Source organism: Eleutherodactylus coqui, chromosome 1 (genome assembly GCF_035609145.1).
Source record: "Eleutherodactylus coqui strain aEleCoq1 chromosome 1, aEleCoq1.hap1, whole genome shotgun sequence".
NCBI classification, from domain to species: domain Eukaryota; kingdom Metazoa; phylum Chordata; class Amphibia; order Anura; family Eleutherodactylidae; genus Eleutherodactylus; species Eleutherodactylus coqui.
The window spans coordinates 58,983,320-59,002,956 of NC_089837.1; the positions used below are offsets into that span (position 1 = coordinate 58,983,320).

Below are 19,637 nucleotides of genomic sequence, written 5' to 3' on the forward strand. Positions count from 1 at the left end.
TCTAAAGAAACAAAGCGATTTCTCAAACTATGCTGTCCAGGAAGATGTGGATGTGGTAGGAACTGCAAAAAACTGAGCTTCCTAGCAGAGGATGGTTTCGATCCATCGACCTCTGGGTTATGGGCCCAGCACGCTTCCGCTGCGCCACTCTGCTGCATTGGGATAGCTTACAAGGCGCTGGTGAGGCCAAGCTGAGGAAGCCTTTGACTGTTGCTAAGCCGCTAACAGGGAGCCACTCTCCGTGGGCAGTTGGGTACTCTTTGGAGTCACGCTGTTGTCTTCTAGTTTATCTCTTCTTTTCCTTTTTTTGATATTATTGTTTAGGTAGTCACCTGAGAGAATATAGTTGACCTGACTGAGGATTTGGCCTGCGGCACAACGTGTGGTTGTCTCTGTGGCGCAATCGGTTAGCGCGTTCGGCTGTTAACCGAAAGGTTGGTGGTTCAAGCCCACCCAGGGACGGGCTTGCCTTTTGTTTGCGCCGTATGTTACACGTAAAGCCGTGGCTGTCAGTGCGTCTGAGCCGTTTGAAAGCTTCAAAATGGTAATGCTAGCCAAAAAGGTCCTTCGAGCCGGAATTGAACCAGCGACCTAAGGATTGCTAATTTGCTTCTACAGTCCTCCGCTCTACTAGCTGAGCTATCGAAGGCCAGTTCTTTGAGCGCCAAAGATAAAAAGGCCATCATGCTAGAGTTTCAAAGCGCTGGCAAGTAAAGATCTTGGAGGATGCGGGCATCGATCCCGCTACCTCTCGCATGCGAAGCGAGCGCTCTACCATGTGAGCTAATCCCCCGTGACGGCTGTTTACACACCTGTCTACTCTGATCGGCAATTTTAGCACATTCCCAGCATTCAAGAGTTTCCAAAGTTGAGGCCTTTTTTTCTTTAAGTATAGATGTCACGAAAGTGAGATGCACTGGCCTTTTCCCAGCCACAAAATGACTACGCGCAAGGCTTAGGAGTGGCTCTGTGGCGCAATGGATAGCGCATTGGACTTCTAGAGTGAAAGTGATTCAAAGGTTGTGGGTTCGAGTCCCACCAGAGTCGTATGTTCTAGCGCACTGTGGTAGCTTGTAGTGTGCTCTTAGGCAAGAAACCTGCCTAGGACTTCATTTGTTGTCGTAGCCCTGCCTTGCAGCTTTTTAAGGCGACTGATTTAGCATTCAGTTTTGATCTGCAGTGCAAAGGGAAGAGCCCTTTTCTAAATGGCATATTAGAAAAAACTTTCTGATAGTGAGAGTGATCACTGAGTGGTACAGGTTACCACGGGTGGTGATGAGTTCTCCTTCCATGGAAGTGTTCAAACAAAGGCTGGACAACTGTCTGTCTGGAATGATTTAGGTAATCCTGCACTGAGCAGGGGCTTGGACCCCATGACCCTGGAGTTGGAAGCTCTACCATTCTATGATCTTCTGTATTTAGGCATGTATGTCTGCATTGACAGAGAAGAGGACATTTCTAAAGAAACAAAGCGATTTCTCAAACTATGCTGTCCAGGAAGATGTGGATGTGGTAGGAACTGCAAAAAACTGAGCTTCCTAGCAGAGGATGGTTTCGATCCATCGACCTCTGGGTTATGGGCCCAGCACGCTTCCGCTGCGCCACTCTGCTGCATTGGGATAGCTTACAAGGCGCTGGTGAGGCCAAGCTGAGGAAGCCTTTGACTGTTGCTAAGCCGCTAACAGGGAGCCACTCTCCGTGGGCAGTTGGGTACTCTTTGGAGTCACGCTGTTGTCTTCTAGTTTATCTCTTCTTTTCCTTTTTTTGATATTATTGTTTAGGTAGTCACCTGAGAGAATATAGTTGACCTGACTGAGGATTTGGCCTGCGGCACAACGTGTGGTTGTCTCTGTGGCGCAATCGGTTAGCGCGTTCGGCTGTTAACCGAAAGGTTGGTGGTTCAAGCCCACCCAGGGACGGGCTTGCCTTTTGTTTGCGCCGTATGTTACACGTAAAGCCGTGGCTGTCAGTGCGTCTGAGCCGTTTGAAAGCTTCAAAATGGTAATGCTAGCCAAAAAGGTCCTTCGAGCCGGAATTGAACCAGCGACCTAAGGATTGCTAATTTGCTTCTACAGTCCTCCGCTCTACCAGCTGAGCTATCGAAGGCCAGTTCTTTGAGCGCCAAAGATAAAAAGGCCATCATGCTAGAGTTTCAAAGCGCTGGCAAGTAAAGATCTTGGAGGATGCGGGCATCGATCCCGCTACCTCTCGCATGCGAAGCGAGCGCTCTACCATGTGAGCTAATCCCCCGTGACGGCTGTTTACACACCTGTCTACTCTGATCGGCAATTTTAGCACATTCCCAGCATTCAAGAGTTTCCAAAGTTGAGGCCTTTTTTTCTTTAAGTATAGATGTCACGAAAGTGAGATGCACTGGCCTTTTCCCAGCCACAAAATGACTACGCGCAAGGCTTAGGAGTGGCTCTGTGGCGCAATGGATAGCGCATTGGACTTCTAGAGTGAAAGTGATTCAAAGGTTGTGGGTTCGAGTCCCACCAGAGTCGTATGTTCTAGCGCACTGTGGTAGCTTGTAGTGTGCTCTTAGGCAAGAAACCTGCCTAGGACTTCATTTGTTGTCGTAGCCCTGCCTTGCAGCTTTTTAAGGCGACTGATTTAGCATTCAGTTTTGATCTGCAGTGCAAAGGAAAGAGCCCTTTTCTAAATGGCATATTAGAAAAAACTTTCTGATAGTGAGAGTGATCACTGAGTGGTACAGGTTACCACGGGTGGTGATGAGTTCTCCTTCCATGGAAGTGTTCAAACAAAGGCTGGACAACTGTCTGTCTGGAATGATTTAGGTAATCCTGCACTGAGCAGGGGCTTGGACCCCATGACCCTGGAGTTGGAAGCTCTACCATTCTATGATCTTCTGTATTTAGGCATGTATGTCTGCATTGACAGAGAAGAGGACATTTCTAAAGAAACAAAGCGATTTCTCAAACTATGCTGTCCAGGAAGATGTGGATGTGGTAGGAACTGCAAAAAACTGAGCTTCCTAGCAGAGGATGGTTTCGATCCATCGACCTCTGGGTTATGGGCCCAGCACGCTTCCGCTGCGCCACTCTGCTGCATTGGGATAGCTTACAAGGCGCTGGTGAGGCCAAGCTGAGGAAGCCTTTGACTGTTGCTAAGCCGCTAACAGGGAGCCACTCTCCGTGGGCAGTTGGGTACTCTTTGGAGTCACGCTGTTGTCTTCTAGTTTATCTCTTCTTTTCCTTTTTTTGATATTATTGTTTAGGTAGTCACCTGAGAGAATATAGTTGACCTGACTGAGGATTTGGCCTGCGGCACAACGTGTGGTTGTCTCTGTGGCGCAATCGGTTAGCGCGTCCGGCTGTTAACCGAAAGGTTGGTGGTTCAAGCCCACCCAGGGACGGGCTTGCCTTTTGTTTGCGCCGTATGTTACACGTAAAGCCGTGGCTGTCAGTGCGTCTGAGCCGTTTGAAAGCTTCAAAATGGTAATGCTAGCCAAAAAGGTCCTTCGAGCCGGAATTGAACCAGCGACCTAAGGATTGCTAATTTGCTTCTACAGTCCTCCGCTCTACCAGCTGAGCTATCGAAGGCCAGTTCTTTGAGCGCCAAAGATAAAAAGGCCATCATGCTAGAGTTTCAAAGCGCTGGCAAGTAAAGATCTTGGAGGATGCGGGCATCGATCCCGCTACCTCTCGCATGCGAAGCGAGCGCTCTACCATGTGAGCTAATCCCCCGTGACGGCTGTTTACACACCTGTCTACTCTGATCGGCAATTTTAGCACATTCCCAGCATTCAAGAGTTTCCAAAGTTGAGGCCTTTTTTTCTTTAAGTATAGATGTCACGAAAGTGAGATGCACTGGCCTTTTCCCAGCCACAAAATGACTACGCGCAAGGCTTAGGAGTGGCTCTGTGGCGCAATGGATAGCACATTGGACTTCTAGAGTGAAAGTGATTCAAAGGTTGTGGGTTCGAGTCCCACCAGAGTCGTATGTTCTAGCGCACTGTGGTAGCTTGTAGTGTGCTCTTAGGCAAGAAACCTGCCTAGGACTTCATTTGTTGTCGTAGCCCTGCCTTGCAGCTTTTTAAGGCGACTGATTTAGCATTCAGTTTTGATCTGCAGTGCAAAGGAAAGAGCCCTTTTCTAAATGGCATATTAGAAAAAACTTTCTGATAGTGAGAGTGATCACTGAGTGGTACAGGTTACCACGGGTGGTGATGAGTTCTCCTTCCATGGAAGTGTTCAAACAAAGGCTGGACAACTGTCTGTCTGGAATGATTTAGGTAATCCTGCACTGAGCAGGGGCTTGGACCCCATGACCCTGGAGTTGGAAGCTCTACCATTCTATGATCTTCTGTATTTAGGCATGTATGTCTGCATTGACAGAGAAGAGGACATTTCTAAAGAAACAAAGCGATTTCTCAAACTATGCTGTCCAGGAAGATGTGGATGTGGTAGGAACTGCAAAAAACTGAGCTTCCTAGCAGAGGATGGTTTCGATCCATCGACCTCTGGGTTATGGGCCCAGCACGCTTCCGCTGCGCCACTCTGCTGCATTGGGATAGCTTACAAGGTGCTGGTGAGGCCAAGCTGAGGAAGCCTTTGACTGTTGCTAAGCCGCTAACAGGGAGCCACTCTCCGTGGGCAGTTGGGTACTCTTTGGATTCACGCTGTTGTCTTCTAGTTTATCTCTTCTTTTCCTTTTTTTGATATTATTGTTTAGGTAGTCACCTGAGAGAATATAGTTGACCTGACTGAGGATTTGGCCTGCGGCACAACGTGTGGTTGTCTCTGTGGCGCAATCGGTTAGCGCGTTCGGCTGTTAACCGAAAGGTTGGTGGTTCAAGCCCACCCAGGGACGGGCTTGCCTTTTGTTTGCGCCGTATGTTACACGTAAAGCCGTGGCTGTCAGTGCGTCTGAGCCGTTTGAAAGCTTCAAAATGGTAATGCTAGCCAAAAAGGTCCTTCGAGCCGGAATTGAACCAGCGACCTAAGGATTGCTAATTTGCTTCTACAGTCCTCCGCTCTACCAGCTGAGCTATCGAAGGCCAGTTCTTTGAGCGCCAAAGATAAAAAGGCCATCATGCTAGAGTTTCAAAGCGCTGGCAAGTAAAGATCTTGGAGGATGCGGGCATCGATCCCGCTACCTCTCGCATGCGAAGCGAGCGCTCTACCATGTGAGCTAATCCCCCGTGACGGCTGTTTACACACCTGTCTACTCTGATCGGCAATTTTAGCACATTCCCAGCATTCAAGAGTTTCCAAAGTTGAGGCCTTTTTTTCTTTAAGTATAGATGTCACGAAAGTGAGATGCACTGGCCTTTTCCCAGCCACAAAATGACTACGCGCAAGGCTTAGGAGTGGCTCTGTGGCGCAATGGATAGCACATTGGACTTCTAGAGTGAAAGTGATTCAAAGGTTGTGGGTTCGAGTCCCACCAGAGTCGTATGTTCTAGCGCACTGTGGTAGCTTGTAGTGTGCTCTTAGGCAAGAAACCTGCCTAGGACTTCATTTGTTGTCGTAGCCCTGCCTTGCAGCTTTTTAAGGCGACTGATTTAGCATTCAGTTTTGATCTGCAGTGCAAAGGAAAGAGCCCTTTTCTAAATGGCATATTAGAAAAAACTTTCTGATAGTGAGAGTGATCACTGAGTGGTACAGGTTACCACGGGTGGTGATGAGTTCTCCTTCCATGGAAGTGTTCAAACAAAGGCTGGACAACTGTCTGTCTGGAATGATTTAGGTAATCCTGCACTGAGCAGGGGCTTGGACCCCATGACCCTGGAGTTGGAAGCTCTACCATTCTATGATCTTCTGTATTTAGGCATGTATGTCTGCATTGACAGAGAAGAGGACATTTCTAAAGAAACAAAGCGATTTCTCAAACTATGCTGTCCAGGAAGATGTGGATGTGGTAGGAACTGCAAAAAACTGAGCTTCCTAGCAGAGGATGGTTTCGATCCATCGACCTCTGGGTTATGGGCCCAGCACGCTTCCGCTGCGCCACTCTGCTGCATTGGGATAGCTTACAAGGCGCTGGTGAGGCCAAGCTGAGGAAGCCTTTGACTGTTGCTAAGCCGCTAACAGGGAGCCACTCTCCGTGGGCAGTTGGGTACTCTTTGGAGTCACGCTGTTGTCTTCTAGTTTATCTCTTCTTTTCCTTTTTTTGATATTATTGTTTAGGTAGTCACCTGAGAGAATATAGTTGACCTGACTGAGGATTTGGCCTGCGGCACAACGTGTGGTTGTCTCTGTGGCGCAATCGGTTAGCGCGTCCGGCTGTTAACCGAAAGGTTGGTGGTTCAAGCCCACCCAGGGACGGGCTTGCCTTTTGTTTGCGCCGTATGTTACACGTAAAGCCGTGGCTGTCAGTGCGTCTGAGCCGTTTGAAAGCTTCAAAATGGTAATGCTAGCCAAAAAGGTCCTTCGAGCCGGAATTGAACCAGCGACCTAAGGATTGCTAATTTGCTTCTACAGTCCTCCGCTCTACCAGCTGAGCTATCGAAGGCCAGTTCTTTGAGCGCCAAAGATAAAAAGGCCATCATGCTAGAGTTTCAAAGCGCTGGCAAGTAAAGATCTTGGAGGATGCGGGCATCGATCCCGCTACCTCTCGCATGCGAAGCGAGCGCTCTACCATGTGAGCTAATCCCCCGTGACGGCTGTTTACACACCTGTCTACTCTGATCGGCAATTTTAGCACATTCCCAGCATTCAAGAGTTTCCAAAGTTGAGGCCTTTTTTTCTTTAAGTATAGATGTCACGAAAGTGAGATGCACTGGCCTTTTCCCAGCCACAAAATGACTACGCGCAAGGCTTAGGAGTGGCTCTGTGGCGCAATGGATAGCGCATTGGACTTCTAGAGTGAAAGTGATTCAAAGGTTGTGGGTTTGAGTCCCACCAGAGTCGTATGTTCTAGCGCACTGTGGTAGCTTGTAGTGTGCTCTTAGGCAAGAAACCTGCCTAGGACTTCATTTGTTGTCGTAGCCCTGCCTTGCAGCTTTTTAAGGCGACTGATTTAGCATTCAGTTTTGATCTGCAGTGCAAAGGAAAGAGCCCTTTTCTAAATGGCATATTAGAAAAAACTTTCTGATAGTGAGAGTGATCACTGAGTGGTACAGGTTACCACGGGTGGTGATGAGTTCTCCTTCCATGGAAGTGTTCAAACAAAGGCTGGACAACTGTCTGTCTGGAATGATTTAGGTAATCCTGCACTGAGCAGGGGCTTGGACCCCATGACCCTGGAGTTGGAAGCTCTACCATTCTATGATCTTCTGTATTTAGGCATGTATGTCTGCATTGACAGAGAAGAGGACATTTCTAAAGAAACAAAGCGATTTCTCAAACTATGCTGTCCAGGAAGATGTGGATGTGGTAGGAACTGCAAAAAACTGAGCTTCCTAGCAGAGGATGGTTTCGATCCATCGACCTCTGGGTTATGGGCCCAGCACGCTTCCGCTGCGCCACTCTGCTGCATTGGGATAGCTTACAAGGCGCTGGTGAGGCCAAGCTGAGGAAGCCTTTGACTGTTGCTAAGCCGCTAACAGGGAGCCACTCTCCGTGGGCAGTTGGGTACTCTTTGGAGTCACGCTGTTGTCTTCTAGTTTATCTCTTCTTTTCCTTTTTTTGATATTATTGTTTAGGTAGTCACCTGAGAGAATATAGTTGACCTGACTGAGGATTTGGCCTGCGGCACAACGTGTGGTTGTCTCTGTGGCGCAATCGGTTAGCGCGTTCGGCTGTTAACCGAAAGGTTGGTGGTTCAAGCCCACCCAGGGACGGGCTTGCCTTTTGTTTGCGCCGTATGTTACACGTAAAGCCGTGGCTGTCAGTGCGTCTGAGCCGTTTGAAAGCTTCAAAAGGGTAATGCTAGCCAAAAAGGTCCTTCGAGCCGGAATTGAACCAGCGACCTAAGGATTGCTAATTTGCTTCTACAGTCCTCCGCTCTACCAGCTGAGCTATCGAAGGCCAGTTCTTTGAGCGCCAAAGATAAAAAGGCCATCATGCTAGAGTTTCAAAGCGCTGGCAAGTAAAGATCTTGGAGGATGCGGGCATCGATCCCGCTACCTCTCGCATGCGAAGCGAGCGCTCTACCATGTGAGCTAATCCCCCGTGACGGCTGTTTACACACCTGTCTACTCTGATCGGCAATTTTAGCACATTCCCAGCATTCAAGAGTTTCCAAAGTTGAGGCCTTTTTTTCTTTAAGTATAGATGTCACGAAAGTGAGATGCACTGGCCTTTTCCCAGCCACAAAATGACTACGCGCAAGGCTTAGGAGTGGCTCTGTGGCGCAATGGATAGCGCATTGGACTTCTAGAGTGAAAGTGATTCAAAGGTTGTGGGTTCGAGTCCCACCAGAGTCGTATGTTCTAGCGCACTGTGGTAGCTTGTAGTGTGCTCTTAGGCAAGAAACCTGCCTAGGACTTCATTTGTTGTCGTAGCCCTGCCTTGCAGCTTTTTAAGGCGACTGATTTAGCATTCAGTTTTGATCTGCAGTGCAAAGGAAAGAGCCCTTTTCTAAATGGCATATTAGAAAAAACTTTCTGATAGTGAGAGTGATCACTGAGTGGTACAGGTTACCACGGGTGGTGATGAGTTCTCCTTCCATGGAAGTGTTCAAACAAAGGCTGGACAACTGTCTGTCTGGAATGATTTAGGTAATCCTGCACTGAGCAGGGGCTTGGACCCCATGACCCTGGAGTTGGAAGCTCTACCATTCTATGATCTTCTGTATTTAGGCATGTATGTCTGCATTGACAGAGAAGAGGACATTTCTAAAGAAACAAAGCGATTTCTCAAACTATGCTGTCCAGGAAGATGTGGATGTGGTAGGAACTGCAAAAAACTGAGCTTCCTAGCAGAGGATGGTTTCGATCCATCGACCTCTGGGTTATGGGCCCAGCACGCTTCCGCTGCGCCACTCTGCTGCATTGGGATAGCTTACAAGGCGCTGGTGAGGCCAAGCTGAGGAAGCCTTTGACTGTTGCTAAGCCGCTAACAGGGAGCCACTCTCCGTGGGCAGTTGGGTACTCTTTGGAGTCACGCTGTTGTCTTCTAGTTTATCTCTTCTTTTCCTTTTTTTGATATTATTGTTTAGGTAGTCACCTGAGAGAATATAGTTGACCTGACTGAGGATTTGGCCTGCGGCACAACGTGTGGTTGTCTCTGTGGCGCAATCGGTTAGCGCGTTCGGCTGTTAACCGAAAGGTTGGTGGTTCAAGCCCACCCAGGGACGGGCTTGCCTTTTGTTTGCGCCGTATGTTACACGTAAAGCCGTGGCTGTCAGTGCGTCTGAGCCGTTTGAAAGCTTCAAAATGGTAATGCTAGCCAAAAAGGTCCTTCGAGCCGGAATTGAACCAGCGACCTAAGGATTGCTAATTTGCTTCTACAGTCCTCCGCTCTACCAGCTGAGCTATCGAAGGCCAGTTCTTTGAGCGCCAAAGATAAAAAGGCCATCATGCTAGAGTTTCAAAGCGCTGGCAAGTAAAGATCTTGGAGGATGCGGGCATCGATCCCGCTACCTCTCGCATGCGAAGCGAGCGCTCTACCATGTGAGCTAATCCCCCGTGACGGCTGTTTACACACCTGTCTACTCTGATCGGCAATTTTAGCACATTCCCAGCATTCAAGAGTTTCCAAAGTTGAGGCCTTTTTTTCTTTAAGTATAGATGTCACGAAAGTGAGATGCACTGGCCTTTTCCCAGCCACAAAATGACTACGCGCAAGGCTTAGGAGTGGCTCTGTGGCGCAATGGATAGCGCATTGGACTTCTAGAGTGAAAGTGATTCAAAGGTTGTGGGTTCGAGTCCCACCAGAGTCGTATGTTCTAGCGCACTGTGGTAGCTTGTAGTGTGCTCTTAGGCAAGAAACCTGCCTAGGACTTCATTTGTTGTCGTAGCCCTGCCTTGCAGCTTTTTAAGGCGACTGATTTAGCATTCAGTTTTGATCTGCAGTGCAAAGGAAAGAGCCCTTTTCTAAATGGCATATTAGAAAAAACTTTCTGATAGTGAGAGTGATCACTGAGTGGTACAGGTTACCACGGGTGGTGATGAGTTCTCCTTCCATGGAAGTGTTCAAACAAAGGCTGGACAACTGTCTGTCTGGAATGATTTAGGTAATCCTGCACTGAGCAGGGGCTTGGACCCCATGACCCTGGAGTTGGAAGCTCTACCATTCTATGATCTTCTGTATTTAGGCATGTATGTCTGCATTGACAGAGAAGAGGACATTTCTAAAGAAACAAAGCGATTTCTCAAACTATGCTGTCCAGGAAGATGTGGATGTGGTAGGAACTGCAAAAAACTGAGCTTCCTAGCAGAGGATGGTTTCGATCCATCGACCTCTGGGTTATGGGCCCAGCACGCTTCCGCTGCGCCACTCTGCTGCATTGGGATAGCTTACAAGGCGCTGGTGAGGCCAAGCTGAGGAAGCCTTTGACTGTTGCTAAGCCGCTAACAGGGAGCCACTCTCCGTGGGCAGTTGGGTACTCTTTGGAGTCACGCTGTTGTCTTCTAGTTTATCTCTTCTTTTCCTTTTTTTGATATTATTGTTTAGGTAGTCACCTGAGAGAATATAGTTGACCTGACTGAGGATTTGGCCTGCGGCACAACGTGTGGTTGTCTCTGTGGCGCAATCGGTTAGCGCGTTCGGCTGTTAACCGAAAGGTTGGTGGTTCAAGCCCACCCAGGGACGGGCTTGCCTTTTGTTTGCGCCGTATGTTACACGTAAAGCCGTGGCTGTCAGTGCGTCTGAGCCGTTTGAAAGCTTCAAAATGGTAATGCTAGCCAAAAAGGTCCTTCGAGCCGGAATTGAACCAGCGACCTAAGGATTGCTAATTTGCTTCTACAGTCCTCCGCTCTACCAGCTGAGCTATCGAAGGCCAGTTCTTTGAGCGCCAAAGATAAAAAGGCCATCATGCTAGAGTTTCAAAGCGCTGGCAAGTAAAGATCTTGGAGGATGCGGGCATCGATCCCGCTACCTCTCGCATGCGAAGCGAGCGCTCTACCATGTGAGCTAATCCCCCGTGACGGCTGTTTACACACCTGTCTACTCTGATCGGCAATTTTAGCACATTCCCAGCATTCAAGAGTTTCCAAAGTTGAGGCCTTTTTTTCTTTAAGTATAGATGTCACGAAAGTGAGATGCACTGGCCTTTTCCCAGCCACAAAATGACTACGCGCAAGGCTTAGGAGTGGCTCTGTGGCGCAATGGATAGCGCATTGGACTTCTAGAGTGAAAGTGATTCAAAGGTTGTGGGTTCGAGTCCCACCAGAGTCGTATGTTCTAGCGCACTGTGGTAGCTTGTAGTGTGCTCTTAGGCAAGAAACCTGCCTAGGACTTCATTTGTTGTCGTAGCCCTGCCTTGCAGCTTTTTAAGGCGACTGATTTAGCATTCAGTTTTGATCTGCAGTGCAAAGGAAAGAGCCCTTTTCTAAATGGCATATTAGAAAAAACTTTCTGATAGTGAGAGTGATCACTGAGTGGTACAGGTTACCACGGGTGGTGATGAGTTCTCCTTCCATGGAAGTGTTCAAACAAAGGCTGGACAACTGTCTGTCTGGAATGATTTAGGTAATCCTGCACTGAGCAGGGGCTTGGACCCCATGACCCTGGAGTTGGAAGCTCTACCATTCTATGATCTTCTGTATTTAGGCATGTATGTCTGCATTGACAGAGAAGAGGACATTTCTAAAGAAACAAAGCGATTTCTCAAACTATGCTGTCCAGGAAGATGTGGATGTGGTAGGAACTGCAAAAAACTGAGCTTCCTAGCAGAGGATGGTTTCGATCCATCGACCTCTGGGTTATGGGCCCAGCACGCTTCCGCTGCGCCACTCTGCTGCATTGGGATAGCTTACAAGGCGCTGGTGAGGCCAAGCTGAGGAAGCCTTTGACTGTTGCTAAGCCGCTAACAGGGAGCCACTCTCCGTGGGCAGTTGGGTACTCTTTGGAGTCACGCTGTTGTCTTCTAGTTTATCTCTTCTTTTCCTTTTTTTGATATTATTGTTTAGGTAGTCACCTGAGAGAATATAGTTGACCTGACTGAGGATTTGGCCTGCGGCACAACGTGTGGTTGTCTCTGTGGCGCAATCGGTTAGCGCGTTCGGCTGTTAACCGAAAGGTTGGTGGTTCAAGCCCACCCAGGGACGGGCTTGCCTTTTGTTTGCGCCGTATGTTACACGTAAAGCCGTGGCTGTCAGTGCGTCTGAGCCGTTTGAAAGCTTCAAAATGGTAATGCTAGCCAAAAAGGTCCTTCGAGCCGGAATTGAACCAGCGACCTAAGGATTGCTAATTTGCTTCTACAGTCCTCCGCTCTACCAGCTGAGCTATCGAAGGCCAGTTCTTTGAGCGCCAAAGATAAAAAGGCCATCATGCTAGAGTTTCAAAGCGCTGGCAAGTAAAGATCTTGGAGGATGCAGGCATCGATCCCGCTACCTCTCGCATGCGAAGCGAGCGCTCTACCATGTGAGCTAATCCCCCGTGACGGCTGTTTACACACCTGTCTACTCTGATCGGCAATTTTAGCACATTCCCAGCATTCAAGAGTTTCCAAAGTTGAGGCCTTTTTTTCTTTAAGTATAGATGTCACGAAAGTGAGATGCACTGGCCTTTTCCCAGCCACAAAATGACTACGCGCAAGGCTTAGGAGTGGCTCTGTGGCGCAATGGATAGCGCATTGGACTTCTAGAGTGAAAGTGATTCAAAGGTTGTGGGTTCGAGTCCCACCAGAGTCGTATGTTCTAGCGCACTGTGGTAGCTTGTAGTGTGCTCTTAGGCAAGAAACCTGCCTAGGACTTCATTTGTTGTCGTAGCCCTGCCTTGCAGCTTTTTAAGGCGACTGATTTAGCATTCAGTTTTGATCTGCAGTGCAAAGGAAAGAGCCCTTTTCTAAATGGCATATTAGAAAAAACTTTCTGATAGTGAGAGTGATCACTGAGTGGTACAGGTTACCACGGGTGGTGATGAGTTCTCCTTCCATGGAAGTGTTCAAACAAAGGCTGGACAACTGTCTGTCTGGAATGATTTAGGTAATCCTGCACTGAGCAGGGGCTTGGACCCCATGACCCTGGAGTTGGAAGCTCTACCATTCTATGATCTTCTGTATTTAGGCATGTATGTCTGCATTGACAGAGAAGAGGACATTTCTAAAGAAACAAAGCGATTTCTCAAACTATGCTGTCCAGGAAGATGTGGATGTGGTAGGAACTGCAAAAAACTGAGCTTCCTAGCAGAGGATGGTTTCGATCCATCGACCTCTGGGTTATGGGCCCAGCACGCTTCCGCTGCGCCACTCTGCTGCATTGGGATAGCTTACAAGGCGCTGGTGAGGCCAAGCTGAGGAAGCCTTTGACTGTTGCTAAGCCGCTAACAGGGAGCCACTCTCCGTGGGCAGTTGGGTACTCTTTGGAGTCACGCTGTTGTCTTCTAGTTTATCTCTTCTTTTCCTTTTTTTGATATTATTGTTTAGGTAGTCACCTGAGAGAATATAGTTGACCTGACTGAGGATTTGGCCTGCGGCACAACGTGTGGTTGTCTCTGTGGCGCAATCGGTTAGCGCGTTCGGCTGTTAACCGAAAGGTTGGTGGTTCAAGCCCACCCAGGGACGGGCTTGCCTTTTGTTTGCGCCGTATGTTACACGTAAAGCCGTGGCTGTCAGTGCGTCTGAGCCGTTTGAAAGCTTCAAAATGGTAATGCTAGCCAAAAAGGTCCTTCGAGCCGGAATTGAACCAGCGACCTAAGGATTGCTAATTTGCTTCTACAGTCCTCCGCTCTACCAGCTGAGCTATCGAAGGCTAGTTCTTTGAGCGCCAAAGATAAAAAGGCCATCATGCTAGAGTTTCAAAGCGCTGGCAAGTAAAGATCTTGGAGGATGCGGGCATCGATCCCGCTACCTCTCGCATGCGAAGCGAGCGCTCTACCATGTGAGCTAATCCCCCGTGACGGCTGTTTACACACCTGTCTACTCTGATCGGCAATTTTAGCACATTCCCAGCATTCAAGAGTTTCCAAAGTTGAGGCCTTTTTTTCTTTAAGTATAGATGTCACGAAAGTGAGATGCACTGGCCTTTTCCCAGCCACAAAATGACTACGCGCAAGGCTTAGGAGTGGCTCTGTGGCGCAATGGATAGCGCATTGGACTTCTAGAGTGAAAGTGATTCAAAGGTTGTGGGTTCGAGTCCCACCAGAGTCGTATGTTCTAGCGCACTGTGGTAGCTTGTAGTGTGCTCTTAGGCAAGAAACCTGCCTAGGACTTCATTTGTTGTCGTAGCCCTGCCTTGCAGCTTTTTAAGGCGACTGATTTAGCATTCAGTTTTGATCTGCAGTGCAAAGGGAAGAGCCCTTTTCTAAATGGCATATTAGAAAAAACTTTCTGATAGTGAGAGTGATCACTGAGTGGTACAGGTTACCACGGGTGGTGATGAGTTCTCCTTCCATGGAAGTGTTCAAACAAAGGCTGGACAACTGTCTGTCTGGAATGATTTAGGTAATCCTGCACTGAGCAGGGGCTTGGACCCCATGACCCTGGAGTTGGAAGCTCTACCATTCTATGATCTTCTGTATTTAGGCATGTATGTCTGCATTGACAGAGAAGAGGACATTTCTAAAGAAACAAAGCGATTTCTCAAACTATGCTGTCCAGGAAGATGTGGATGTGGTAGGAACTGCAAAAAACTGAGCTTCCTAGCAGAGGATGGTTTCGATCCATCGACCTCTGGGTTATGGGCCCAGCACGCTTCCGCTGCGCCACTCTGCTGCATTGGGATAGCTTACAAGGCGCTGGTGAGGCCAAACTGAGGAAGCCTTTGACTGTTGCTAAGCCGCTAACAGGGAGCCACTCTTCGTGGGCAGTTGGGTACTCTTTGGAGTCACGCTGTTGTCTTCTAGTTTATCTCTTCTTTTCCTTTTTTTGATATTATTGTTTAGGTAGTCACCTGAGAGAATATAGTTGACCTGACTGAGGATTTGGCCTGCGGCACAACGTGTGGTTGTCTCTGTGGCGCAATCGGTTAGCGCGTTCGGCTGTTAACCGAAAGGTTGGTGGTTCAAGCCCACCCAGGGACGGGCTTGCCTTTTGTTTGCGCCGTATGTTACACGTAAAGCCGTGGCTGTCAGTGCGTCTGAGCCGTTTGAAAGCTTCAAAATGGTAATGCTAGCCAAAAAGGTCCTTCGAGCCGGAATTGAACCAGCGACCTAAGGATTGCTAATTTGCTTCTACAGTCCTCCGCTCTACCAGCTGAGCTATCGAAGGCCAGTTCTTTGAGCGCCAAAGATAAAAAGGCCATCATGCTAGAGTTTCAAAGCGCTGGCAAGTAAAGATCTTGGAGGATGCGGGCATCGATCCCGCTACCTCTCGCATGCGAAGCGAGCGCTCTACCATGTGAGCTAATCCCCCGTGACGGCTGTTTACACACCTGTCTACTCTGATCGGCAATTTTAGCACATTCCCAGCATTCAAGAGTTTCCAAAGTTGAGGCCTTTTTTTCTTTAAGTATAGATGTCACGAAAGTGAGATGCACTGGCCTTTTCCCAGCCACAAAATGACTACGCGCAAGGCTTAGGAGTGGCTCTGTGGCGCAATGGATAGCGCATTGGACTTCTAGAGTGAAAGTGATTCAAAGGTTGTGGGTTCGAGTCCCACCAGAGTCGTATGTTCTAGCGCACTGTGGTAGCTTGTAGTGTGCTCTTAGGCAAGAAACCTGCCTAGGACTTCATTTGTTGTCGTAGCCCTGCCTTGCAGCTTTTTAAGGCGACTGATTTAGCATTCAGTTTTGATCTGCAGTGCAAAGGAAAGAGCCCTTTTCTAAATGGCATATTAGAAAAAACTTTCTGATAGTGAGAGTGATCACTGAGTGGTACAGGTTACCACGGGTGGTGATGAGTTCTCCTTCCATGGAAGTGTTCAAACAAAGGCTGGACAACTGTCTGTCTGGAATGATTTAGGTAATCCTGCACTGAGCAGGGGCTTGGACCCCATGACCCTGGAGTTGGAAGCTCTACCATTCTATGATCTTCTGTATTTAGGCATGTATGTCTGCATTGACAGAGAAGAGGACATTTCTAAAGAAACAAAGCGATTTCTCAAACTATGCTGTCCAGGAAGATGTGGATGTGGTAGGAACTGCAAAAAACTGAGCTTCCTAGCAGAGGATGGTTTCGATCCATCGACCTCTGGGTTATGGGCCCAGCACGCTTCCGCTGCGCCACTCTGCTGCATTGGGATAGCTTACAAGGCGCTGGTGAGGCCAAGCTGAGGAAGCCTTTGACTGTTGCTAAGCCGCTAACAGGGAGCCACTCTCCGTGGGCAGTTGGGTACTCTTTGGAGTCACGCTGTTGTCTTCTAGTTTATCTCTTCTTTTCCTTTTTTTGATATTATTGTTTAGGTAGTCACCTGAGAGAATATAGTTGACCTGACTGAGGATTTGGCCTGCGGCACAACGTGTGGTTGTCTCTGTGGCGCAATCGGTTAGCGCGTTCGGCTGTTAACCGAAAGGTTGGTGGTTCAAGCCCACCCAGGGACGGGCTTGCCTTTTGTTTGCGCCGTATGTTACACGTAAAGCCGTGGCTGTCAGTGCGTCTGAGCCGTTTGAAAGCTTCAAAATGGTAATGCTAGCCAAAAAGGTCCTTCGAGCCGGAATTGAACCAGCGACCTAAGGATTGCTAATTTGCTTCTACAGTCCTCCGCTCTACCAGCTGAGCTATCGAAGGCCAGTTCTTTGAGCGCCAAAGATAAAAAGGCCATCATGCTAGAGTTTCAAAGCGCTGGCAAGTAAAGATCTTGGAGGATGCGGGCATCGATCCCGCTACCTCTCGCATGTCGAAGCGAGCGCTCTACCATGTGAGCTAATCCCCCGTGACGGCTGTTTACACACCTGTCTACTCTGATCGGCAATTTTAGCACATTCCCAGCATTCAAGAGTTTCCAAAGTTGAGGCCTTTTTTTCTTTAAGTATAGATGTCACGAAAGTGAGATGCACTGGCCTTTTCCCAGCCACAAAATGACTACGCGCAAGGCTTAGGAGTGGCTCTGTGGCGCAATGGATAGCGCATTGGACTTCTAGAGTGAAATTGATTCAAAGGTTGTGGGTTCGAGTCCCACCAGAGTCGTATGTTCTAGCGCACTGTGGTAGCTTGTAGTGTGCTCTTAGGCAAGAAACCTGCCTAGGACTTCATTTGTTGTCGTAGCCCTGCCTTGCAGCTTTTTAAGGCGACTGATTTAGCATTCAGTTTTGATCTGCAGTGCAAAGGAAAGAGCCCTTTTCTAAATGGCATATTAGAAAAAACTTTCTGATAGTGAGAGTGATCACTGAGTGGTACAGGTTACCACGGGTGGTGATGAGTTCTCCTTCCATGGAAGTGTTCAAACAAAGGCTGGACAACTGTCTGTCTGGAATGATTTAGGTAATCCTGCACTGAGCAGGGGCTTGGACCCCATGACCCTGGAGTTGGAAGCTCTACCATTCTATGATCTTCTGTATTTAGGCATGTATGTCTGCATTGACAGAGAAGAGGACATTTCTAAAGAAACAAAGCGATTTCTCAAACTATGCTGTCCAGGAAGATGTGGATGTGGTAGGAACTGCAAAAAACTGAGCTTCCTAGCAGAGGATGGTTTCGATCCATCGACCTCTGGGTTATGGGCCCAGCACGCTTCCGCTGCGCCACTCTGCTGCATTGGGATAGCTTACAAGGCGCTGGTGAGGCCAAGCTGAGGAAGCCTTTGACTGTTGCTAAGCCGCTAACAGGGAGCCACTCTCCGTGGGCAGTTGGGTACTCTTTGGAGTCACGCTGTTGTCTTCTAGTTTATCTCTTCTTTTCCTTTTTTTGATATTATTGTTTAGGTAGTCACCTGAGAGAATATAGTTGACCTGACTGAGGATTTGGCCTGCGGCACAACGTGTGGTTGTCTCTGTGGCGCAATCGGTTAGCGCGTTCGGCTGTTAACCGAAAGGTTGGTGGTTCAAGCCCACCCAGGGACGGGCTTGCCTTTTGTTTGCGCCGTATGTTACACGTAAAGCCGTGGCTGTCAGTGCGTCTGAGCCGTTTGAAAGCTTCAAAATGGTAATGCTAGCCAAAAAGGTCCTTCGAGCCGGAATTGAACCAGCGACCTAAGGATTGCTAATTTGCTTCTACAGTCCTCCGCTCTACCAGCTGAGCTATCGAAGGCCAGTTCTTTGAGCGCCAAAGATAAAAAGGCCATCATGCTAGAGTTTCAAAGCGCTGGCAAGTAAAGATCTTGGAGGATGCGGGCATCGATCCCGCTACCTCTCGCATGCGAAGCGAGCGCTCTACCATGTGAGCTAATCCCCCGTGACGGCTGTTTACACACCTGTCTACTCTGATCGGCAATTTTAGCACATTCCCAGCATTCAAGAGTTTCCAAAGTTGAGGCCTTTTTTTCTTTAAGTATAGATGTCACGAAAGTGAGATGCACTGGCCTTTTCCCAGCCACAAAATGACTACGCGCAAGGCTTAGGAGTGGCTCTGTGGCGCAATGGATAGCGCATTGGACTTCTAGAGTGAAAGTGATTCAAAGGTTGTGGGTTCGAGTCCCACCAGAGTCGTATGTTCTAGCGCACTGTGGTAGCTTGTAGTGTGCTCTTAGGCAAGAAACCTGCCTAGGACTTCATTTGTTGTCGTAGCCCTGCCTTGCAGCTTTTTAAGGCGACTGATTTAGCATTCAGTTTTGATCTGCAGTGCAAAGGAAAGAGCCCTTTTCTAAATGGCATATTAGAAAAAACTTTCTGATAGTGAGAGTGATCACTGAGTGGTACAGGTTACCACGGGTGGTGATGAGTTCTCCTTCCATGGAAGTGTTCAAACAAAGGCTGGACAACTGTCTGTCTGGAATGATTTAGGTAATCCTGCACTGAGCAGGGGCTTGGACCCCATGACCCTGGAGTTGGAAGCTCTACCATTCTATGATCTTCTGTATTTAGGCATGTATGTCTGCATTGACAGAGAAGAGGACATTTCTAAAGAAACAAAGCGATTTCTCAAACTATGCTGTCCAGGAAGATGTGGATGTGGTAGGAACTGCAAAAAACTGAGCTTCCTAGCAGAGGATGGTTTCGATCCATCGACCTCTGGGTTATGGGCCCAGCACGCTTCCGCTGCGCCACTCTGCTGCATTGGGATAGCTTACAAGGCGCTGGTGAGGCCAAGCTGAGGAAGCCTTTGACTGTTGCTAAGCCGCTAACAGGGAGCCACTCTCCGTGGGCAGTTGGGTACTCTTTGGAGTCACGCTGTTGTCTTCTAGTTTATCTCTTCTTTTCCTTTTTTTGATATTATTGTTTAGGTAGTCACCTGAGAGAATATAGTTGACCTGACTGAGGATTTGGCCTGCGGCACAACGTGTGGTTGTCTCTGTGGCGCAATCGGTTAGCGCGTTCGGCTGTTAACCGAAAGGTTGGTGGTTCAAGCCCACCCAGGGACGGGCTTGCCTTTTGTTTGCGCCGTATGTTACACGTAAAGCCGTGGCTGTCAGTGCGTCTGAGCCGTTTGAAAGCTTCAAAATGGTAATGCTAGCCAAAAAGGTCCTTCGAGCCGGAATTGAACCAGCGACCTAAGGATTGCTAATTTGCTTCTACAGTCCTCCGCTCTACCAGCTGAGCTATCGAAGGCCAGTTCTTTGAGCGCCAAAGATAAAAAGGCCATCATGCTAGAGTT

At 48.5% G+C, this 19,637-nt stretch overlaps 33 non-coding genes across 33 annotated transcripts; 22 read left to right on the top strand and 11 right to left on the bottom strand.

Annotated features, from left to right (window-relative positions):
* Positions 1 to 388: 388 nt before the first annotated feature.
* Positions 389 to 462, top strand: TRNAN-GUU (transfer RNA asparagine (anticodon GUU)). Its single transcript has one exon. It is a non-coding gene; the product is annotated as a tRNA-Asn (tRNA).
* A 258-nt stretch (positions 463 to 720) lies between these two features.
* On the bottom strand, positions 721 to 793 carry TRNAA-CGC (transfer RNA alanine (anticodon CGC)). Its single transcript has one exon. It is a non-coding gene; the product is annotated as a tRNA-Ala (tRNA).
* A 170-nt stretch (positions 794 to 963) lies between these two features.
* Positions 964 to 1,047, top strand: TRNAR-UCU (transfer RNA arginine (anticodon UCU)). Its single transcript is given in 2 exon segments — positions 964 to 1,000; positions 1,012 to 1,047. It is a non-coding gene; the product is annotated as a tRNA-Arg (tRNA).
* Positions 1,048 to 1,845: 798 nt separating this feature from the next.
* On the top strand, positions 1,846 to 1,919 carry TRNAN-GUU (transfer RNA asparagine (anticodon GUU)). The gene has a single exon. It is a non-coding gene; the product is annotated as a tRNA-Asn (tRNA).
* A 258-nt stretch (positions 1,920 to 2,177) lies between these two features.
* On the bottom strand, positions 2,178 to 2,250 carry TRNAA-CGC (transfer RNA alanine (anticodon CGC)). The gene has a single exon. It is a non-coding gene; the product is annotated as a tRNA-Ala (tRNA).
* A 170-nt stretch (positions 2,251 to 2,420) lies between these two features.
* Positions 2,421 to 2,504, top strand: TRNAR-UCU (transfer RNA arginine (anticodon UCU)). Its single transcript is given in 2 exon segments — positions 2,421 to 2,457; positions 2,469 to 2,504. It is a non-coding gene; the product is annotated as a tRNA-Arg (tRNA).
* A 1,130-nt stretch (positions 2,505 to 3,634) lies between these two features.
* On the bottom strand, positions 3,635 to 3,707 carry TRNAA-CGC (transfer RNA alanine (anticodon CGC)). The gene has a single exon. It is a non-coding gene; the product is annotated as a tRNA-Ala (tRNA).
* A 1,052-nt stretch (positions 3,708 to 4,759) lies between these two features.
* TRNAN-GUU (transfer RNA asparagine (anticodon GUU)) lies at positions 4,760 to 4,833 on the top strand. The gene has a single exon. It is a non-coding gene; the product is annotated as a tRNA-Asn (tRNA).
* Positions 4,834 to 5,091: 258 nt separating this feature from the next.
* TRNAA-CGC (transfer RNA alanine (anticodon CGC)) lies at positions 5,092 to 5,164 on the bottom strand. Its single transcript has one exon. It is a non-coding gene; the product is annotated as a tRNA-Ala (tRNA).
* A 1,384-nt stretch (positions 5,165 to 6,548) lies between these two features.
* On the bottom strand, positions 6,549 to 6,621 carry TRNAA-CGC (transfer RNA alanine (anticodon CGC)). The gene has a single exon. It is a non-coding gene; the product is annotated as a tRNA-Ala (tRNA).
* A 1,052-nt stretch (positions 6,622 to 7,673) lies between these two features.
* On the top strand, positions 7,674 to 7,747 carry TRNAN-GUU (transfer RNA asparagine (anticodon GUU)). The gene has a single exon. It is a non-coding gene; the product is annotated as a tRNA-Asn (tRNA).
* A 258-nt stretch (positions 7,748 to 8,005) lies between these two features.
* On the bottom strand, positions 8,006 to 8,078 carry TRNAA-CGC (transfer RNA alanine (anticodon CGC)). The gene has a single exon. It is a non-coding gene; the product is annotated as a tRNA-Ala (tRNA).
* Positions 8,079 to 8,248: 170 nt separating this feature from the next.
* Positions 8,249 to 8,332, top strand: TRNAR-UCU (transfer RNA arginine (anticodon UCU)). Its single transcript is given in 2 exon segments — positions 8,249 to 8,285; positions 8,297 to 8,332. It is a non-coding gene; the product is annotated as a tRNA-Arg (tRNA).
* A 798-nt stretch (positions 8,333 to 9,130) lies between these two features.
* TRNAN-GUU (transfer RNA asparagine (anticodon GUU)) lies at positions 9,131 to 9,204 on the top strand. Its single transcript has one exon. It is a non-coding gene; the product is annotated as a tRNA-Asn (tRNA).
* A 258-nt stretch (positions 9,205 to 9,462) lies between these two features.
* TRNAA-CGC (transfer RNA alanine (anticodon CGC)) lies at positions 9,463 to 9,535 on the bottom strand. Its single transcript has one exon. It is a non-coding gene; the product is annotated as a tRNA-Ala (tRNA).
* Positions 9,536 to 9,705: 170 nt separating this feature from the next.
* TRNAR-UCU (transfer RNA arginine (anticodon UCU)) lies at positions 9,706 to 9,789 on the top strand. The gene is given in 2 exon segments: positions 9,706 to 9,742; positions 9,754 to 9,789. It is a non-coding gene; the product is annotated as a tRNA-Arg (tRNA).
* Positions 9,790 to 10,587: 798 nt separating this feature from the next.
* On the top strand, positions 10,588 to 10,661 carry TRNAN-GUU (transfer RNA asparagine (anticodon GUU)). The gene has a single exon. It is a non-coding gene; the product is annotated as a tRNA-Asn (tRNA).
* Positions 10,662 to 10,919: 258 nt separating this feature from the next.
* Positions 10,920 to 10,992, bottom strand: TRNAA-CGC (transfer RNA alanine (anticodon CGC)). Its single transcript has one exon. It is a non-coding gene; the product is annotated as a tRNA-Ala (tRNA).
* A 170-nt stretch (positions 10,993 to 11,162) lies between these two features.
* TRNAR-UCU (transfer RNA arginine (anticodon UCU)) lies at positions 11,163 to 11,246 on the top strand. Its single transcript is given in 2 exon segments — positions 11,163 to 11,199; positions 11,211 to 11,246. It is a non-coding gene; the product is annotated as a tRNA-Arg (tRNA).
* A 798-nt stretch (positions 11,247 to 12,044) lies between these two features.
* On the top strand, positions 12,045 to 12,118 carry TRNAN-GUU (transfer RNA asparagine (anticodon GUU)). Its single transcript has one exon. It is a non-coding gene; the product is annotated as a tRNA-Asn (tRNA).
* Positions 12,119 to 12,619: 501 nt separating this feature from the next.
* Positions 12,620 to 12,703, top strand: TRNAR-UCU (transfer RNA arginine (anticodon UCU)). The gene is given in 2 exon segments: positions 12,620 to 12,656; positions 12,668 to 12,703. It is a non-coding gene; the product is annotated as a tRNA-Arg (tRNA).
* A 798-nt stretch (positions 12,704 to 13,501) lies between these two features.
* TRNAN-GUU (transfer RNA asparagine (anticodon GUU)) lies at positions 13,502 to 13,575 on the top strand. The gene has a single exon. It is a non-coding gene; the product is annotated as a tRNA-Asn (tRNA).
* A 258-nt stretch (positions 13,576 to 13,833) lies between these two features.
* Positions 13,834 to 13,906, bottom strand: TRNAA-CGC (transfer RNA alanine (anticodon CGC)). Its single transcript has one exon. It is a non-coding gene; the product is annotated as a tRNA-Ala (tRNA).
* Positions 13,907 to 14,076: 170 nt separating this feature from the next.
* Positions 14,077 to 14,160, top strand: TRNAR-UCU (transfer RNA arginine (anticodon UCU)). The gene is given in 2 exon segments: positions 14,077 to 14,113; positions 14,125 to 14,160. It is a non-coding gene; the product is annotated as a tRNA-Arg (tRNA).
* A 798-nt stretch (positions 14,161 to 14,958) lies between these two features.
* TRNAN-GUU (transfer RNA asparagine (anticodon GUU)) lies at positions 14,959 to 15,032 on the top strand. The gene has a single exon. It is a non-coding gene; the product is annotated as a tRNA-Asn (tRNA).
* A 258-nt stretch (positions 15,033 to 15,290) lies between these two features.
* Positions 15,291 to 15,363, bottom strand: TRNAA-CGC (transfer RNA alanine (anticodon CGC)). Its single transcript has one exon. It is a non-coding gene; the product is annotated as a tRNA-Ala (tRNA).
* A 170-nt stretch (positions 15,364 to 15,533) lies between these two features.
* On the top strand, positions 15,534 to 15,617 carry TRNAR-UCU (transfer RNA arginine (anticodon UCU)). Its single transcript is given in 2 exon segments — positions 15,534 to 15,570; positions 15,582 to 15,617. It is a non-coding gene; the product is annotated as a tRNA-Arg (tRNA).
* Positions 15,618 to 16,415: 798 nt separating this feature from the next.
* TRNAN-GUU (transfer RNA asparagine (anticodon GUU)) lies at positions 16,416 to 16,489 on the top strand. The gene has a single exon. It is a non-coding gene; the product is annotated as a tRNA-Asn (tRNA).
* A 502-nt stretch (positions 16,490 to 16,991) lies between these two features.
* On the top strand, positions 16,992 to 17,075 carry TRNAR-UCU (transfer RNA arginine (anticodon UCU)). Its single transcript is given in 2 exon segments — positions 16,992 to 17,028; positions 17,040 to 17,075. It is a non-coding gene; the product is annotated as a tRNA-Arg (tRNA).
* A 798-nt stretch (positions 17,076 to 17,873) lies between these two features.
* On the top strand, positions 17,874 to 17,947 carry TRNAN-GUU (transfer RNA asparagine (anticodon GUU)). The gene has a single exon. It is a non-coding gene; the product is annotated as a tRNA-Asn (tRNA).
* A 258-nt stretch (positions 17,948 to 18,205) lies between these two features.
* On the bottom strand, positions 18,206 to 18,278 carry TRNAA-CGC (transfer RNA alanine (anticodon CGC)). Its single transcript has one exon. It is a non-coding gene; the product is annotated as a tRNA-Ala (tRNA).
* A 170-nt stretch (positions 18,279 to 18,448) lies between these two features.
* Positions 18,449 to 18,532, top strand: TRNAR-UCU (transfer RNA arginine (anticodon UCU)). The gene is given in 2 exon segments: positions 18,449 to 18,485; positions 18,497 to 18,532. It is a non-coding gene; the product is annotated as a tRNA-Arg (tRNA).
* A 798-nt stretch (positions 18,533 to 19,330) lies between these two features.
* Positions 19,331 to 19,404, top strand: TRNAN-GUU (transfer RNA asparagine (anticodon GUU)). Its single transcript has one exon. It is a non-coding gene; the product is annotated as a tRNA-Asn (tRNA).
* The last annotated feature ends 233 nt before the right edge of the window (positions 19,405 to 19,637 follow it).